The sequence below is a fragment of the Alosa pseudoharengus genome, unplaced genomic scaffold (genome assembly GCF_046254945.1).
Source record: "Alosa pseudoharengus isolate Yale_2024_CS ecotype anadromous, Long Island Sound unplaced genomic scaffold, YU_APseudo_1.1 YU_APseudo_1.1_scf_2, whole genome shotgun sequence".
Taxonomy (NCBI): domain Eukaryota; kingdom Metazoa; phylum Chordata; class Actinopteri; order Clupeiformes; family Clupeidae; genus Alosa; species Alosa pseudoharengus.
The window spans coordinates 29144080-29149779 of record NW_027468663.1 but is presented as its reverse complement, the minus strand read 5'-3'; the positions used below and the strand labels follow the sequence as shown (position 1 = coordinate 29149779).

At 37.7% G+C, this 5700-nt stretch overlaps 1 long non-coding RNA gene across 1 annotated transcript; it reads left to right on the top strand.

Annotated features, from left to right (window-relative positions):
- Window positions 1-457: 457 nt before the first annotated feature.
- LOC143135198 (uncharacterized) lies at window positions 458-4768 on the top strand. The gene is made up of 4 exons (XR_012988848.1): window positions 458-535; window positions 894-1056; window positions 2862-2951; window positions 3175-4768. It is a non-coding gene; the product is annotated as an uncharacterized LOC143135198 (long non-coding RNA).
- The last annotated feature ends 932 nt before the right edge of the window (window positions 4769-5700 follow it).

The window sequence follows — 5700 nt, the reverse complement described above, 5'->3', positions numbered from 1 at the left end:
GATTGGTTTGGTGGCTGACAGTCCTACTGTAGTGTTGATTACAACATCTTTATTTGTCAGAGAGCAAGACTTGACTCCCATGTAAAGAAAAATTTATTAAATTGTCCAAACTGGTCCACTCTCTGAATAGACGATAAGCCAGGGAGTTTGGATCAGTTCTTACCAAAATTACTGTTATTAACCATGCAGCTCTAAAACAGATTAATGTAAGATAGGTGAGCATGTTGTAGTGAGTCAGAGAGGCCCTCTGTTCTTTGCCATTTAGCAATGTCATTCTTCAAAAGAAAACAGGAACATTAAGCAAATGTAGGGATGACTCTGATGACTGTACTTCTGTCAATGATGCAACCAAAAGAAACGGCCATTCTCCACCCAATCATCCCCTTTTCTGAACACATACAGCCATCTAGATCACTGGCTAGCTTTGGGAAGCCTGCTGAGCAAAAATAATTAATAAAAAGCATGCTTTACCAGAGAGCCATCATGAGTCTAGCTGTTTCTGCCATCATACTGACCTTCACAAGGACAGGAGTGGGTAAGTAGCTGATTTCAGTACACTAACATTGATAAACTGGGGGTGGACATCTGCATGCATGCTGTTCTTTATAACACATGCTTGATTTTGCAGTTCACCCTGTAAGGTGTTCATAATGTTGCCGGGTCTGGTGGACCTACCACATTTATTAGGCTTTTAAATCAATACAGCCATACCAATTTATGTACAGTAAAGATACTAATCAGATGTATAGCTCAATTGCCAGTGAGATCATGTATGGTTCTTATTTGTCATTTATCCCCTGTGAGATCACATTTATGATCATATAAATGATTTGTGTTTTTTGTGAGAAAAACTGAGTTTGAATATATAATAAATAGCATTTTTTTTCTTTTAGCAAACATTGAAAAGGGGTCCCACTCCCACAGACCCAGACAATTGATTAATGCATTTAAGCCACTCAGCTGCTGCACAAAGGTCTCCACTCAGAAAATTAAAGCAACCATTCTCAAGTGCATCCCCAAAAGGGCAAAGAGACTGCCTTGTGTGAATGCTTTGGTGTAAGTATACTGGGATATGTTCTTTTAGATAGACCTGTAATGAGTATTACTGATAATGATAGTAACTGTAAGATGAAAGTTCATTGCCCAATCATTAGACATCAGCTTGCACCGTGTGTATATCATCTGGCATGATTACCGGCACATCTGGGAGCTTTGTATATGCTGCATGTACCCACCCCCCTTTTGACTGTTTGGATTGAGACCTACAGAGCTGCATCGAAGTGGGGAGCGAAAGGGCTTATACTTACTAAATCTTTGAACAAACCTGAATGAAAGGCACAACATAAGTTGGTGTGATAGTTATCTGTTTGTTTGTGGGATTAACCTTTAAACACTGTTCATTGCTACCCCCCTTAATTTACTGTTCACGGTCAAATTTGACCGTACAGTTTTAACTGCTCTTAAATACCAATACCATGACAAAAAGTATTATTTAATAGAACATTTATTGTAAACAGAACCTTATTAGATAATTAACATCTACAACATGTGTGTTTGTGTGTGTGGGTGTGTTTGTTTCTGTATGTGCATGAATGTGTGCAAACACTCACTGGTGGTCCACATGCATAGTGGCAACATGACAACATGAATTGTGTGTGTGTGTGTGTGTGTGAGAGAGAGAGAGAGAGAGAGGGTGTAAATGTGTGTGTGTGTATGTGTGTGTGTGTGTGTGTGTCTGTTTGTGTGGGTGTGAGTGTTTCTGTGTGTGCATACATGCATGTGTGTGCAAACATTGGTGGTTCACATGCACATGTGGCAACATGATAACATGAACTGACAGCATGAACTATGTGTGTGTGTGTGTGTGTGTGTGTGTGTGCACATGTGTGTGTATGTGTCTGTTTGTGTGTGTTTCTGTGTGTGCGTGCATGCATGTGTGTGCGAACATTGGTGATTCACATGCACAAGTGGCAACATGAACTGACGACATGAACTGTGTGTGTGTGTGTGTGTGTGTGTGTGTGTGTGTGTGTGTGTGTGTGTTGTATGTGTATGTGTGTGTGTGTGTGTATGTGTGTGTGTGTGTGTGTACATGTGTGTGTGTGTGTCTGTTTGTGTGTGTGTGGGTGGTTGTGTTTCTGTATGTTCGTGAATGCATATGTGTGCGAACATTGGTGGTTCACACGCACAAGTGGCAACATGACAACATGAACTGACAACATGTACTGAGTGTGTGTGTGTCTGTCTGTCAGTGGGTGTACATGTGTGTGTGCTTTATGTGTGTGTGTGTGTGTGTGTGTGTGTGTGGGTGTGTGTGCATGCATGCATGTGTGTGGGAACATTGGTGTTAAGTTGTAGGAGTGTGTGTAAGGAGATGTCTTTTATCTCCTGGATGAAAATTATACTCTTTCCCAATAATTTCCTATGGCGGTCATTTTTGACCGTGAACAAAAAAAGTGTCTCTAAGTTGAATAAATCACTCAAAATTCAAAGAAAGTAGTCCTAATCAATTCTATGTGTTCAAAAGCCTTTTGTGAAGGATATCATAAGATCTTGAGGCAATCTGATGAAAAGTGCCATATTTATGGTACAGGGAATGTGTAAATTGGTCATTTTTGACCGGAACAGTGTTAGAAGGTTAAGGGGACCAATGCATTCCTATTTTTACTATTTCCAGTTTACTAACAGGAGTGCCACGAACGTAGTCACAGGGTGTGTTCGTAAATTGCCACTCCGAGCGCTCCGAGCACACTCTCACTCACCAAATAGGGCCGTGATGCAGAGAAATGATGATATTTTGTCTTGTGAAGCAGAGTTCAAGTAAAGTGACTATAGCATGCATGTTTGATTCTACTGCACAGATTTGTGACGACTGAGGGTACGTTTTGCACTTCCCCAAAAGCTCCTTGGGTGAAGGAGTTATTACCAAAATGCAGGGAGCTTAATCAACAGTAAGTTCCATCAGTTATTTACAGCGTAGTCCTACTTGACTTTTAATTAAGTTTACTCATATTTGGATGATATCAGTGTGCTAGCTGATTGAGAAGATAGGCCTATTTTCAATATGAAATCATATTTAGGAGTCATTCATTATTAGAACATGTTATTAGATAATTTACATTAAAAAAGAAACAGTGGACATAATTTGTTTAATATGTTATGTTATCTCTATAGGCCCTGAAGACCTCCACTGGAAAAAAATGTTTTGAAGACCACTTGATATATTTAGATTTTATTGAGAAGTATTCAGGTGCATCTCAAAAAATTAGAATATCGTGGAAAAGTCCATGGCCCTACCCAAATTGAAAGATTAAAGGCTCAGGAAACCATTGCCAGTATTTTTACTGAATAAGTTGATCAGAACTCTTCTCAGGTCGAACTTTCAAGTATTCTAAATTCTTTATTCTAATATTTTGAGATACTGTTTTTTTTATTTTTGATGAGCTGTAAACTGTAATCATCAAGAAAATAATAATAATAATAATAATAATAATAATAATAATAATAATAATAATAACTTGTATTTTTATTGCAGCTTTCAAAATACCCAAGGTCGTTTAACAAGAAACGAAAAGGAGGGGTAGGGAAGGGAAGAGGGAATAGGGGCCAAAGGCCTCAGTGAATAGATGTGACACCTAGTCTATCTTGTCAGAGGACCGAAGGGGCCATGACTGGATGTAAGGGTGGAGGAGATCAGTAAGATACTGGAGTGTAAGTGTTTGGGGTATTTGTAGGTGAGGAGCAGGATTTTAAAAGTTAATCAAGACTAAAACAAAAAACAGGTTTGAAATATTTCACTTCATGTGTAATGAATCTAGATGACATGAAAGTTTCACTTTTTGAAATAAATTACAGGGAAAATTTACATTTTTGAGATGCACCTGTATTATACTATACATAAGTTGAGGTAGACAATGGAAAACAGTTTCGCTATATTGCTGTATTTTGTAATTTATGAATGACATGATATGTTGCTATTGCTACAATACATTCCATGTTTGCTCATCAGTTGTTCATCTTTTGTTATCTCTGCAGCTAACCACATGCATTGGCATTCTATAGCATAAATAAACATACTATATATTAATGTATAGTTACACTGGAACTTTATTTGAACATCAGTTATCTAAAGTTTTTAATAGCAAAGGTATATAAACAACTGATAAAAGCCAGCTTACAAGTGAAAGTAATTGTGGTGAATAATTACTTAATATCAATCTTAGACTGGCAAACTTAAGGAAAACTCACGAATCAGGTTTATTCTGTTACAAGCAGAGAGGGTACAAAAAAAATGATCTGGGGTCTATGTAGCCTAGGCTGTGGCACAAGGCCATGGCCTGGATCACCCTCTCTCTCTCTTCTTCAGTCCCCCCTCCTTCTAGTCTTAGTCTGACAAACATAGCAGTTTAGTTACTTTTGTATGGGTTAAACAAAGAAGAAATTGGAGGCAAAACAATCCCACGTGATTGGTTCTCCACTTGGCATCAGACACACCTACTCACACCTATTTCACACCTATCTGAATAGCATGAGGAGAGATATCTTATATATCAGAAATATCACTTATAGAATGTTCCAAACATTCTCACAATCAAATCATTACAATCCTTGTACTGAGACTATTACAATGATACCAAACATGAATATATTTACATTTCACGACACATGGATACATTATATCAAGGTAACATCCTTTGTCTTGTGGACCTGATAGCCCTTAGAACCAGTACATTAGCATTTCATTGGGGGAGGGGAGGGTGTCTTTGTTTTAAACGAAGAAGGGCCACATGGCCAACTGAAACTATTCTAGAAATTAAATTATTATTAATTTTAACCGTAAAATTATTGCTATCACAAGCATTGGTAAATGTAAAACATTTCACAAGAATTTAGAATAATTGGGAAAAACTGGATCATATCGGATTAGTAAAATGTGTTTTGCATTGAATAACTTATGGATAACCCTCTTAGTCAAGTGTGTGTCTAGTGCTTTAGCTATAGCCCATGTAAAGACAGTATGGTTGGGGCTGTGTAGATAATTGCATATCTCTCCATAATATGCAATTTTGGATTTTGCATAACGTTTCTTACATTATTTTTTAAAGACATGAAATACAAATTGATGTACGTGACATCTATATATTGACAATAGTCTATATGTAATGTCATCATTGCATGCATTATATGGCTCTGCTATACTCACATTACATTTTTCTGCTTTTTTGCACCCTTGGTTAGACACAAACTGCATCTATGTTAATTATGCTAAGTTGTTTCTGGATAAAAGAGGAGATTCTCCTCACCTCTGAGCTCTTTCCTTTGGCTCTCTTTGACCATAGGCTATGTCCTGCCTCACTTGCTCTGGGGGAGGCCTTGTTCTCTCTGGCCTCTCTCTCTCTCGCTCCCCCCTCTCTCTTTCCCTTGTTTGGTTAGCTTACTTTGTTCTACAGTATGTTTACCTATCTGAGTTTTACTTTACAACATTTAAACTTTGCTGTTTATTTGCATACATTTATATGCCTTTATGTACACAAAAGGTTAAAAGACCACCTACAAAATGACAGAACATTTGCATTTATTACTTACCAATAGTGACTATCTGCTGCATGTATTACTGCAATCACATATTTATAGACTCAAGGCTGACTTAACGTGATGATGTATTTTCTGTCACGTGACTGAGGATTGGTTTCCTTAGGC